The sequence below is a fragment of the Lathamus discolor genome, chromosome 2 (genome assembly GCF_037157495.1).
Source record: "Lathamus discolor isolate bLatDis1 chromosome 2, bLatDis1.hap1, whole genome shotgun sequence".
NCBI lineage: Eukaryota > Metazoa > Chordata > Aves > Psittaciformes > Psittacidae > Lathamus > Lathamus discolor.
The window spans coordinates 80,801,139-80,815,106 of NC_088885.1; positions in this window are offsets into that span (position 1 = coordinate 80,801,139).

The window sequence follows — 13,968 nt, forward strand, 5'->3', positions numbered from 1 at the left end:
AGTCACTGTTATGAGAATGAATTCATGCTGTTCTGTACTCTGCTCTCATTATAACCTTTTTATTTCCACATAACCATACTGGATTTTGGGGGTGAACAATAGCAAGCCATGCTAATGCCAATTCCATCCCTGTTGAATTCTGCTGCCTTCATTTGCTCAGTACCCAGTGCTTACAGTGAAGGAACATAAGCATCAAAAGGTGAAAGTCTGACCTTCTTTAAGTGAAGGGGAATTTAGCCATGGGTCTTTGTAACTGAAATTCTTTCTGTTATTTCAAGACAATGCAGATATAAAGGGAAAAATCCTAAATTAAATGAAGCTGAAAACTGTTTTGATTTTCTATTATGCCTACTTAGGAATTAATTAATTGTCCGAAATTTGAATTTATTTTAAAAAGAAACCCTAAAAAAAAAAACAAACAGCAAAAAAAAAAACCCAAAAGCTAAACTGATTTTATTTTTCAGTTTCTTAGATGTATTTGCAAATGTAAATGCAAGTAATAGAGGAGCCAACAGTTAGAGGTGCCATGCTTGACCTCATGCTCACCAACAGGGAAGGGCTCGTTGGAAATGTGACACTCCAGGTCAGCCTTGGTTGCAACGATCATGAGATGGTAGAATTCAAGGTCTTCAGGACAGTGAGAAGAGCGTGCAGCAAGCTCATTTCCCTGGACATCGGGGGAGTAGACTTTGGCCTCTTCATGAATCTGCGTAGTAAGGTTCCATGGGATATAGCCCTAGAGGGCAGGGTGGCCCAAGACTCTTGGTTGATATTCAAGGATCAGCTATGGAAAGCCCAGGAGTGTCACATACCAACTAGAAGGAAGTGCGGCAGGAGAGCCAGGAGACCTCCTTGGGTGGATAAGGAGCTGCTGAGAAAAATTCAAAGGAAAAAAGAGGCTTATGAAAGCTGGAAGCAAGGACAGGCTGCCTGGGAAGAATACAGGGATGTTGCCCGGGAAGTTAGAGACCAGGTCAGGAAGGCCCAGTTAGAATTAAACTTGGCTAGGGATGTTAAGGATAACAGGAAGGGATTCTAGAGGTATGTAGCAAATAAAAGACAGACTAGGGACAACGTAGGTCCCCTCCAGAAGCTATCGGGAGAACTGGCTACCCTGGATTTGGAGAAGGCAGAGGTTCTGAATGACTTCTTTGAATCGGTCTTCAGTGACACAGGCTCTGACCGCACCACCCAAGTCTTGGAAGGCAGACGCAGGGACTGTGAGAATGAAGACCCTAGGCCCACTGTAGGAGAGGATCTGGTTCGAGACCATCTTCAAAATCTGAATGCACACAAGTCCGTGGGACCTGATGGAATCCATCCGCGGGTCCTGAAGGAGCTGGCGAATGAAGTTGCAAAGCCACTGTCCCACTGTCCGGCATATTTGAAAAATCATGGCAGTCAGGTGAAGTTCCCAATGACTGGAAAAAGGGAAATATAACCCCCATTTTCAAGAAGGGGAAAATGGATGCCCTAGGGTATTACAGGCCAGTCAGTCTCACCTCTGCCTGGCAAAATCTTGGAGCACATTCTCCTGGATGGCATGCTAAGGCACATGAAGAACAACAAGGTGCTTGGTGGCAGCCAGCATGGCTTCACTAAGAGGAAATCCTGCCTGACCAGTTTGGTGGCCTTCTATTATGGGTCTATGTAAGTAATGGACAGGGGTAGAGCAGTTGGCATCATCTACAGGGACTTGCGTGGGACAGTGTCGAACGCTTTGCATGACATCCTTGTCTCTAAATTGGATAGACATCAATTTGAGAGATGGACCACTCTGTGGATAAACTGTCTGGATGGCCGCACACCAAGAGTTGTGGTCAATGGCTCAATGTCCGGCTAAAGACCAGCAATGAGTGGTGTCCCTCAGGGGTTGTTGTTGGGACCTGTCTTTTTCAACATCTTTGTTGCTGAGATAGACAGTGGGATTGAGTGTGCCCTCAGCAAGTTTGCCGATGACACCAAGCTGTGTGGTTCTGTTGGTATGCTGGAGGGAAAGAATGCCATCCAGAGGGACCTCAGCATGCTTGTAAGGTGGGCTGATGAAGTTTAACCATGCCAAATGCAGGGTCCTGCACCTGGGTTGGAGCAATCCCAGGCACAGCTACAGGCTGGGCAGAGAAGACATTCAGAGCAGCCCTGTGGAGAATGACTTGGGGGTGTTGGTCGATGGAAAAATGAACATGAGCCGGCAGTGTGCTCACAGCCCAGAAAGCCAGCTGTATCGTGGGCTGCATCAAAAGGAGCATGACGAGCAGGTTGAAGGAGGTGATCCTGCCCCTCTGCTCTTGTGAGACCTCACCTGGAGTATTGTGTGCAGTTCTGGTGTCCTCAACATGAAAAGGACATGGAACTGTTGGAACAAGTCCAGAGCAGGGCCACAAGGATGATCAGGGGACTGGCGCACCCCCTGTATGAAGACAGGCTGAGAAAGTTGGGGCTGTTCAATCTGGAGAAGAGAAGGCTGCGTGGAGACCTCATAGCAGCCTTCCAGCATCTGAACGGGATCTACAAGGATGCTGGGGAGGAACTCTTCATTAGGGACTGTAGTGACAGGACAAGGGGTAACGTGTTCAAACTTAAACAGGGGAAGTTTAGAATGGATATAAGGAGGAAGTTCTTTCCTGTTAGGGTGGTGAGGCACTGGAATGGGTTGCCCAGGGAGGTTGTGAATGCTCCATCCCGGGCATTGTTCAAGGCCAGGTTGGATGAAGCCTTGTGTGGGATGGTTTAGTGTGAGGTGTCCCTGCCCATGTCAGGGTTGTTGGTACTAGATGATCTTAAGGTCCTTTCCAACCCTGAGTATTCTATGATTCTATTTATTGCAAATTTGAACGTAACCCGAATTCCCTTGGATTACAATATTTACTTTACAAAGTGGCAAAAAAAAAATTATGCTTTTTCAGAAAAAGCAACAGCTGACATACTGACAAGTGAGGCATGCCACATTTTCTGCATCTGCTTTTTCACATAGCTGGCATGGATAATTTGCTCAGAAAATAAGATAATGACAAGATATTGTTTAAACAGCTTTCCTGTCTTTGCTACCTTGCCTTGCCCATCATTCTCATCTGTTGAGTAATAAGAAACATGCCATATGCTTCAGTTATTTCACACAGAAGCTCTGTATTGCTTCTTTTCTTAGTCTTCATTGAAATATTCAAGAGTAGTTACTTGCCTTTTAAAACAAACAAAAAAACCCACCTAAAACTGGGATATTTCTTTCCCTTATTTATATATTCTATATTGCCAACAGAAAATAATGAAGTTGTAGGCCAGATTTTTTTCCTTCTGACTATATTAAGTTAAGGTACATAGTCCACACCTAGAAATGACTTCAATTCAAGTTACTTTTCTATGTTTTAGATAATTCGTAGATGCTCCAAAATGTTATGTGTCAGTTACATAGCTACTTGATATTTATTTGACAGTCAAATATTGGGAAATATTTATTTATTTTAGTTGCAAGTATATTGGCATGTAAGACAAATTCAGTTTTATTTCAGGCTTTCAATGTATCAAAATTGTGTTCTGTTTCAACCTGAAATTGTCTCATGTTCACATCAGCTCATGAACTATCAGTAAAAAAGAAAAAAAAAAGTTAAAATAATTTATTTCAGAATTTTCAGGGCTTTTTTTTTAATTTTTTTTCTGAAGAAAAAAATAAATCATTAAATTTTAACTACTTATAATTTTAGTTTTCAACAGAATTACACCTTTGCATGCAAGATGCAATATTGAAGGTTCATATCACAGTTCCTGTCTTTCTTCAGTGTTTTAGAAGTGAAGTGTTCTGTTCACAGATTTCTTCTGTGACGCCTTTTGGAAGAAATCTCTATGTACATTGGTAGGGAAGTACACATAAAATCAAAGCTAACTATGGAGATTGTATTAGTTATGGAAAGCAGTGTATGAATGCGAACACGTATTTTCTCTGTGTGCATTGTAGTGAAGATACCTTTCAATTTTTAATTGGTGAATCACTGTTATTTGGAAAATTTCCAAATCCCAAATGCAGAGGTGGTGTATTCAATGGAAGCATCTGCTTTATGGGAAGCCTCTCTGCTTCACTAAGCCATGGCAATTATAGTGGTACAGAATAGATCTAATTTGTTTCAGCAGGAAAGACATTCTGTTCATTGGAAAGGTCTGATTTCTTTGTTTTGTCAGTAAGAGAACATGATCTAACATTTACCTACTACTTCCTTGAAGGGGGAATACACAAATGCCATGATCTTGGAAGGAAATTGCTTGTTGCATAACAGCTGTGTTAAGTGATAAATTATGGGATTTGCACTGTATACCAAATAGAGGATAAGCCGTTTACAGTATGATTTAAAAAATGAACATTAAATGCCTATACTGTTTAAAGGACATCTGTAATTGTACATCTACATCTGATGGAAGTGAACTTTTAGGTGTGAAACTACAATAGCTATGTTTCGTAGCTCATTTATGAACAGATTTATCCTGTGATGGTATTGCAGCATAAGCCTCTTCTTTCTTAAGGAACACAGCAATTCAGCCAGACTATGTCTGTTCTCTTCCCACTGATATCCATCCTACCTTTTGGTTTACCTCATAGCATGACTTAATGGGTAACTAAAGGTAGAAGTAATAGGGACCGAAAGGCTAATTTCTTATATCGAAAATGTACTGTGTAACAAAAGCATACCTATGAGAAAAGGTTAATCACTAGTAAGACACCATATCTCAGATATGAAGGTAAATTTATGCAATTTTATTCCTCATTTTCTACGCCTTCCACCAGCATCAATCATACAGGAAAAATATCCACAAAATAATCAAGATCTGGGTAAAGCTGCTTTGATAAAAACAAAAAAATTCTTTGAAGAGCAAATAGTAGAAAGCAACTGTTTACTTAAAAGTTTGACTGTATGCTTAGATAGCATTAACTAAGTTAAGAATTAATGTTGAAGTTCCACTCTGTAAAAGATTTATGTCTAACTGAATGGTGTCTTCTGAGTATGTTGATACTTTGAAACATGTGTTTTGTATCTTAAAGAAGAATACTTATGCTATTAACTTTTAAAAAATTATTTACCAGGTATTGTTTTAGTTAGCTGAAGTTAGTTTTTACTGTGGGTGTATTTCCTGATCATTATTATACTAAAGTCCCGTGGCATAGTATTAGCTCATAAGACTTTGGGAATGTCTATTTGATAAGCTAGGGAATGTAGCTGTAAAACCTTGACAAAGCAGAATGTATCTTTTTTTTTTTTAGGTTAGGTTTGGTCTGGGGTGTTTTTTTGCACATTTCTAGTAGAAGAAGCTTGTGGCAAGTAATGGCGAGTTTCTGCTCACCTAGTATTAACTGTCTAAACTTTTGCATCTGATCTTAGCAAATTGTCTATGATCTTTTCATAATTGAAGAGAGAAGAGCTAGATGCTAGCCAAGAACGATAAATCTAATTTTGAGAAAGATATCTATGTTCAGGTGAAAGAAAACTTCCTGACATTCTCCTCTAATAATGGACTATCAGTAGCCTAAATGGCTAGCTTAGATTATTAATCATGATGGTGCAATCTCAGTGAAATAAATTAGTCATGAGAAGCTTGTGCAGTTTTAATGATATTGTAAGGCATATAGGAATGTGGCAGCATTCTTTACAATGGGACTCTTAGTTATGAAAATTAATACATTTGCACCAAAGCAGACCTTCTGAAAACTTCTGAATACTTTGTTTTGTTTAGGATATTGTATACCCCTACCTATTCTTCTTATGAATAATTCCATCTATGTGTATATATGTATATTAGATGTTTTAGCATGACTTAAGGATTTTCATTACATGTACATATATATTACCAATGCCTTTTTTAATAGTTCAGGAGTTATGATTCATTAATAATTTGAGTAAACCATAGTTGTGAACATTATGACATTAGAAGTCAGTCCTGGAAATGTTACAATGCAATTTAATGAGTTCATTGAAATTTTAGGCTCTTATTTGCACAAATAAGGATAGTCCCTTGAAGGAATTAATGAATCTATTGGCCTATAAATTTAATATAAATAATTGCACTTAACTCACTAGAGCAACTTTTTGAGACCACAGTGAAACAAGTCGAAGCATCGGGAGGATTTTTTTGATGGATGTGGATGGTATGTCCTGCATTGGTTCTTTGGTCTCAACCTCGCTGTTTGCTGGGTGTGATATTGTAAAGATATTGTGATACTGTAAAGAATGCATTTTGCCAGCTAGCTTGCCTAGCACTTTGTGCCCTGCTATGCCGTTACCAGTATTTGAGCTAATTAGGACTAACTCAGATATGTCTGTGTGAGTTGCAACCATTCCCTGTCTGCTTGCTGATGAGGATAAAATCACTCGTGCATTTTGTTATATGAATATTTGTGTCAGATGTTTTACATAACGTGATACTCTTGAGCTTTGTTGTATGGGACCTGCATGAAAAGATTGCTAATGTATATAATACCAAGTGGAAGTAAAGCGACTGGAAATACGCAGTTAGTACTGAGAATGCGGCATAGAAACACTCAGCATTGTGCTACAAATTCAAGGGTAGGGATGTCATCACTGTTCTCATCGCTTTCCTGTACACTTCAAAAAACAGCTTGGAAAAAGATGCATGCAAAAAGGAAGACAATTTACCATCAGAACAAGTTTAGATAAAAGGGAAGAAAACTTGAGGGGAAGGTAGACATAAACAGTTGGAAAGTCCCAAACACTTGAAAATCAGTACAACTATTTAGAAAGACCACTTTCATAAGTATATTATTAGGAGACTGAAACACTGTGAAATCCTGTTGAAAGAGTAGCATATACTTGCTTTAAAGATTTTCAATTGCAGCCAGCAATGCCTATGAATCTATTGTGTTAGGTCCATAGTTATACTTAGGTACAGTATTTTTTTCTGACTCACCATAGCCATTGTTTCATTATTCTTTGTTTCCCTGTTTTGAAGATTTGGGTTTTTTAAGACGTGATGTCTACGGATTTATTATTAAAGTCACATGTATATTTTCCCAAATTAGAAAATAAATAATGTAAAATACGGGCATTTTGTTTTCAAGTGTTGGTTTTGAATTCTAGACTTTTCATGTATTTTATTTATACGGAACTTTTTCTCTGAAAAAAATAATAGTGTCAGAATTAATGGTCAAGGATACAGCCCAGTAAATTAATCCATTATTGCAACACACTTCTTGTGCAGGCTCTTACTTAGAGGTTGTTCTGAGATGTATTTTGCCACTGTATATGAGGCAGTGGAATTTTTTTTCTGTAAGTCTGTATTTAATTAATTCTAAACCAAATTAGAGCAATTTCATCCTGGTATTATGTTCATGCAGATCAGGATTATTTATTATTAATACAGTGTTTTCTTCAGGAAATTAATATTTTATTATTAATATCATTGTAAATAAATAAATTGTATCTTTTATATAATTAATGATGTAGGACAAATATATATTGGTTGATTGCAAATGTGCTGCTGTGCAAATGTCAGTGTGATAGAGTTTACTTTATACCATTTTCTATAGTTTTAATTAAGCGATAAAAGAAAGTATTCAGAATAATTACATACCATTTCCTGGTTGAAGAAACCAAAGCTAAAGCCTATGCAAGCATAAACAGTGCTAGAAAAAGAAAACTGACACTTTTCTACTTAGCCTAGAATAACCTTAAGTACTTCAAAATATTACCATTAGCAACATTCAGATTGTATTAACAAATTTTAATTAAAGATGAGTTGATATGTAAAGCTAGTAGGTCCCAGCATTTAAAAACCAGTATGTGCCTTACACAGGTAACTACTTAGTTAACTTACAGCATTGACCTGCATACCACTGCCTAGTTTTTGACACAGATTTAGGTAAAATAATAATAATTCTTTATAAGAACATGGCTCCTAGAACAGGAATGAAGTTTCTATAGCCAGCACTTCTGAGCTCTGTCCTTGCTCAGCAGCCTCCAAACATAATTCTGGAGACATGTGAATAAAATCCATATCTTCCTTTTAGAACTGAAATACATTGAAGGAAGAGAACACAAGATTAAGCTGAAGCTGTTTACGCATAACCTGGCCGCTATAACACTCATCTGGAAAGAATCTCAAGGCTTCTGGTCCATATGCTTGCCATTTTTATTTCTGTTGCATAAACAAGGATTTTCTCCTCCATGCTGAGCTATATCGTGGCTGAGCCAAGCTCTGTTTACTTTGTGACTTTAACTGTCTGCTGAAGTCCTTTTTGCACAGTGGACTGAATTTCAGTAAGAGTGGTATCTGGCCTTACCCGTACCTCCAACAGGCTGGCCTAAGCAAGGCAAACCTAACTAAACTTGACAGACAAAATGCGGTATCTGGTATCTCATGTTGTTATTGAGCATCCTTCCCATCAGTCCTGTATCTATATAGTTGATCTGTTATAAAAATTCTATGATCATTTTTTTGTAATAGCATAAACCCCATTACATTACAGGAGCAAAATAAAAAAAAAATATTGGATTAAATCCCTAATCTAGTAGTGTCATCCTGACTATAACATGCTGTAAAAGCTCTTTCCAGAGAATTTGCTTCTCACTGCTACAAAATTCGAGATCGTAAGTGGTAAGTTGCTTGCTGTTGTCAGTGATTGGCTAGGTAAGCATGTGTACTATCTGCAGAAGTTAAAAATGCTGAAGCTAAAGTAAAGTTGTGTTGGTAATCTCAAAGTAGTGCTGATAAAAGGCTTTATTCCACCTTGTCATTTACATTGAAACTTTTCCTGAGTATGTGTCTTAAATAAATTTTGTAGGGAAAATTAATTGTAAAAAGATGCAGAACTCGGAGAAAACTATGGTCTTTACTTTCAAAATGTTACCAAAGCAAAGAAAGATATCTTTTTTTTTCCTTATTTTTTTAATAGCAGTTTTCTCTCAGGTTCTTAGAGCTTGGTTACAGCAGATACTTTTCCAAGATAAAAAATTGGTGTATCAAGCTCTGAGAATGTGAACAGGTGTACCTATTCTGTAGGTAAATAAATTTCATTCTAAGGGCATTTCCAGATAAGGGGGTAACTTGAAAGAGAAATGCACAAGGTACAGGAATGGGAGCTCCTGTTTCAGCACTCAACCTTGCAGAATGTGTATTACTTTAGGGATTTATGTTAATGGGCTTTTTTGTATGCCTTCTCTCTCTCCTTCATTATTATTGCAGCTTTCTGTACTCTTGGATATCAGTGTAGTGTGAGAGTTTTGAATAGGAGAGTATACGGCTGGGTCAGAGCAATCCCAGGCACAGATACAGGTTTGGCAGAGAAGAGATTTAGACCAGCCCTGCGGAGAAGGGCTTGGGGGTGTTGGTCAGTGGGAAAATGAACATGAGCCGGCAGTGTGTGTGTGCTCACAGCCCAGAAAGCCAGCCATATCCTGGGCTGTATCAAAAGGAGCATGACCAGCAGGTCGAAGGAGGTGATCCTGCCCCTCTACTTTGCTCTCCTGAGACCTCACCTGGAGTATTGTGTGCAGTTCTGGTGTCCTCAACATAAAAACGACATGGAACTGTTGGAACAAGTGCAGACAAGGGCCATGAGGATGATCGGGGGGTGGAGCTCCTCCCATATGAAGACAGGCTGAGAAAGTTGTGGCTGTTCAGCCTGGAGAAGAGAAGGCTGAATGAGGTCCTCATAGCAGCCTTCCAGTATCTGAAGGGGATCTACAAGGATGCTAGGGGAGGGACTCTTCGCTAGGGACTGTAGTGATAGGACAAGGGGTAATGGGTTAAAACTTAAACAGGGGAAGTTTAGATTGGATATAAGGAAGAAGTTCTTTACTGTTAGGGTGGTGAGGCCCTGGAATGGTTTGCCCAGGGAGGCTGTGAATGCTTCATCCCTGGCAGTGTTCAAGGCCAGGTTGGGCAGAGCCTTGGGTGGCATGTTTTAGTGTAAGGTGTCCCTGCCCATGGCAGGGGGGTTGGAACTAGATGATCTTGAGGTCTTTTCCAACCCTGACTATTCTATGTTCTATATAGATTGTTCACCCCTATACTCACTGATCAGCACAATACATTATAATACGATGTGACTGTTTGCATACAGTGCAACTGGAGCAAACATTTACTGTATCAGTGGAGCAGAAAGCAAAAAGGAGCAAAAGTATTCTGAACTCGAACCGATTGTTTTTATATGTGGTAGATTTTGTGCAGGTCTCAATGTGGCGTTTGTTTTTTTGTTTGTTCCCAATCTGCATGGAGCATAAAGTACTTGGAATATTTTTGTAATCATTGGGAACTTTTCTCTTTGTGTAGGTGTAGTATGCTTTCTGGGACTCCACTGCAATCCAAAACCAATCCTCAAGTTCCTATTACCTGTGACATAGAGAACATTTTTTGCCCCTAGATCGCTCAGACATTCAGTTTGTGGATTTTGCTTGTATATCTCACATTCGCAGTCACTGTCCTACATTCTGGGCAATAATAGATCCCTTACTGCTTTAATGAAAAAGTCTTCCTGCCAGCAGTACTGTGCCACGATATTAACCCATATTCTCCTGTAGTCCTAATGTAGAAGTGTGTGTTTTCCTGCAATCATTTGGGAGATGTGGATTAGAAGGAAGATTTTTATTGTAAAACTAAAAAGAAAAATAACCAAAACACAAACATGAAACCAAACCAAGAACCTAAGCGGGTTACTTAGATGTTTAAACAGCACTTACTTGGAAAGGCAAGGTTTAAGAGGTAAGTCACTTCTGTTGAATACAGTTTGAACTAAAACTGGATCTAGGTCTAGCCTTACAGACCTCCTGTCAGCCTCCCTAGATACAAAATGAACCAGGCATAAAAATCCTAACTGAATTTATGCCACTCGTACTGGGCAGTCTATCATTTAGTTGATCTGATTTTTAGTGCAGGTAGCCTTACATCAAATGAGATGCCAAATAAATTAAAATTTTCTTCTTTCTAAGTATATTTTCTAGTATCTAAGAACAGAGTGTGTTGTGTTAAAAAAAAAAAAAAGTAAGTGAAAGTGCACAATATGTTTTATTTGTCAGTTCATTTTTTTATTTCGGGATTGTTTGTCATACTGAGTAACTATATAATACATGGTGGGACTAGCACTGCCTGCCTTCTAGTGTTGTGTTAAATTCTTCACTGTAATCTTATGATTATTTGTTGAACCATCACCATAATTGTTCCATCTGCCTCCATTTCTTTCTAGTTATAAGCATCTTTCCTCTTAGTCCTCTCCCCTTCCTATACACTCCATGGCCTCAGGCAGCTCGCTTGCCCTCTCTGCTAATGCTTCTCCATCTGTAAAATGGGAGTAATCTGAGTTATTGGGAAGATTAATTAGTGAATTAATATTTGTGAAGCACTTGAAAGATGAGAAGCACTAGATAAAGGCTAAGTAGTGTAATTATTATTATTATCAGAAGTGCCTTCATGAACAGGGAGGGAAAAAAAAAGATGCAGGGTTTCTGCAAACAGATTAATAATCAGTATAGATGGTTCCAGAGATAGCTGAACACAGGCTAGTTGGCTGTGCTTGTAAACAGACTAACACGTTACTAAAGTAACGTACTGTTTACATTTCTTACCCACCATTTTTAATGGACAGTGTTAATATTACACATTTTCATGTAAATCACAACTTGCAATCATGAGAGAAAATGCAGCTCTGTGAAGTTCAGAAGCAAGGCCTATACCTTCTGGCTTCCATATTCTTTTCTCATTCCATATACGTGAATGTCTTTTAGATATACTACTTATTACATATGCAAATGGAACTGAAAGAGTAACTTAGAATAACTCTTTTAAGGTAATATCTTACAGTCTCAACTTTGTATTGTGATTGTAAGACCATCATCTCAACTCCCCCTTCAAAAGGGAGGTAATTTTCTAGTGCTATAATTAAGCCATCTTTTATTCCTCCATATTCTCTCTTTTTGGGGAAAGAGGGGCTAAAAATTAGTACGATGATATAATGATACTTCTTGTCCAGAAAAGACATAATTATTAACCTGAACATTTTTATATTTTTTTTTTAATGTACCATATGATTCATCTGTCTTTTATGACTAGAGAATTCCATTCCGTTTAACCACTGGCGGTCAAATTTTATTATTTAGCCACCTGTCTCAAACCGTGTAATCTTCAAAAGAGATAAAGAGTGACTGTGCTTTGTGGAAGCATGTTCTCTTCCAGTGTGTTTACACAGCAAGACCATATTAAAGAAACCGTTCCAGCATGCTCTGTAGAGTTTTTTGTCAACAAGCTGCAGTGAAGTAGAGTTTAAGATGCTGCTTCTTTATTCCCTCTGTGGGATATGATGCCCAAGTTTATTTTGCCAGACCATTGCCTCTGCTTCCCTGGGTGAAGAGCCTGCAGTTGAGACGTGGCTTTTGCTTGGGCTACCTGAGCTATGGAGGCTGGAGTTTTGCTGAGTTCTCCTCCTGCTGCCTTCAGTTTCCTGCTGTTTAGAGCTGAGTGACACATTCTGTATCATGATCTGATTCTGTGCCTGCTGAGGTTTTAAAATGTTGGCATTGAAGATTCCATTGGAGGTAATGCCTACAGGGTGGAACAATATTACTACCTTTTCATTATTCTATCTCTGTTGTTCATCCAAGGGAAATCTTAGGAAACCTGATAAACACAAAGGTCCATGACACTGTTGTTTTTGAAATGCAGGATAGAATCAAAACCAGGCAGACAAGGAATAACATAAAGCTCTGCAGAAGGAAGCAATAGTTTTCTTCAAAACTTTGTTGTAGACTATGGATAAGCAAGGTAATGGGGTATGTAGTGTGCTGTCTATTATAGGAGGGCACTGGAAGGGAGGGTTAATGATGTGAGTAGTACAAGCAGGGTTTGGTCCTGCTAATCAGTATCAGTGACTGTGTACTAGATTGAAATCTTCATTTTCCTTGGTATTGAAAACCAAGATCTATATACATTACACAGTATAGCTTCTTTATGTCATGAAAGCCACTTATCTATTAGACACTTGGATGCAGTACAGTGCTTTTGGGAGTAATGAACTTGCCATTAAGCACACGGAGGGAACTAAATTACTTGTATTCCTGAAAGGCTCCAAAAGTTCTTCTCTGCTCAGAAGACTTGGATGAGGGAGCTGCCTTACTCTTCTGTCTACCATCAGCTTAGTGTGGTGTAGCATGAGTATTCCCACAGCAGAATCTAGCCTAAGTGCTAACCAGCATGGTCACACACAGTGGGAGAGGGCTGACCATGATTAAAAGCTTGTCTTGCTGGCTACTGTTCCCATCAGCCTACTCTTTCAGGGCTTGGCATCAAAATAATGTATCAAGTACTCTCTATAGTATAGTACACCAGCCTTTTATGTTTGCTATACAGAAGGAAGTCATCCTTTACAGCCAAGGGGCTGGTGTCTGTTACCTGAGAGACAACTTGCTTCAGACTATGAAGAAAAAGGGAAAACTAGGAATTAAAACCTTTCCAGTTGTGTTCCTTTACAGTGTTTCCAGCTCCTCCTGAACAGCAGTTGAGGTAATACGATGCTAAAAGCAGTTTTGTCAGCACTTCATTCCTTTTCCTAGATGAGAATTTTTCACATGTATGTAGAAAAAATGCAGCTGTTATTCTCCCTCTATTTTACCCTTCTATACCTATCCGTTCTAATACTGACAGAGAAGGCAGAAGGGCACTTTTCCAAGACTGATAAAACAGAGGAAAGAAAACAAGAAAGTAGCAACATTAAGAGAGATGGGGAAAAATCCTTGGAGAAAAAGGATAGGAAGTGCTTGTGGTACTGGAATTGTGTAAGAAGGTACATTAGTAAGAAAAAGTAAGTGGAAAGAGAGCAGATTAAGGTAAGAAACAGAATGTTCCTTATGCTTAGAGAACAACTACATTTAAATAACTTGAAGAGGAAAAGCAGTTTTTTTGAAGAATTTAAAAAGAGATTAAATGATTTCTCTTAAACAGACAAACTGAAAAAGATCAGCATGATGTAAGGAAAAACAGTCA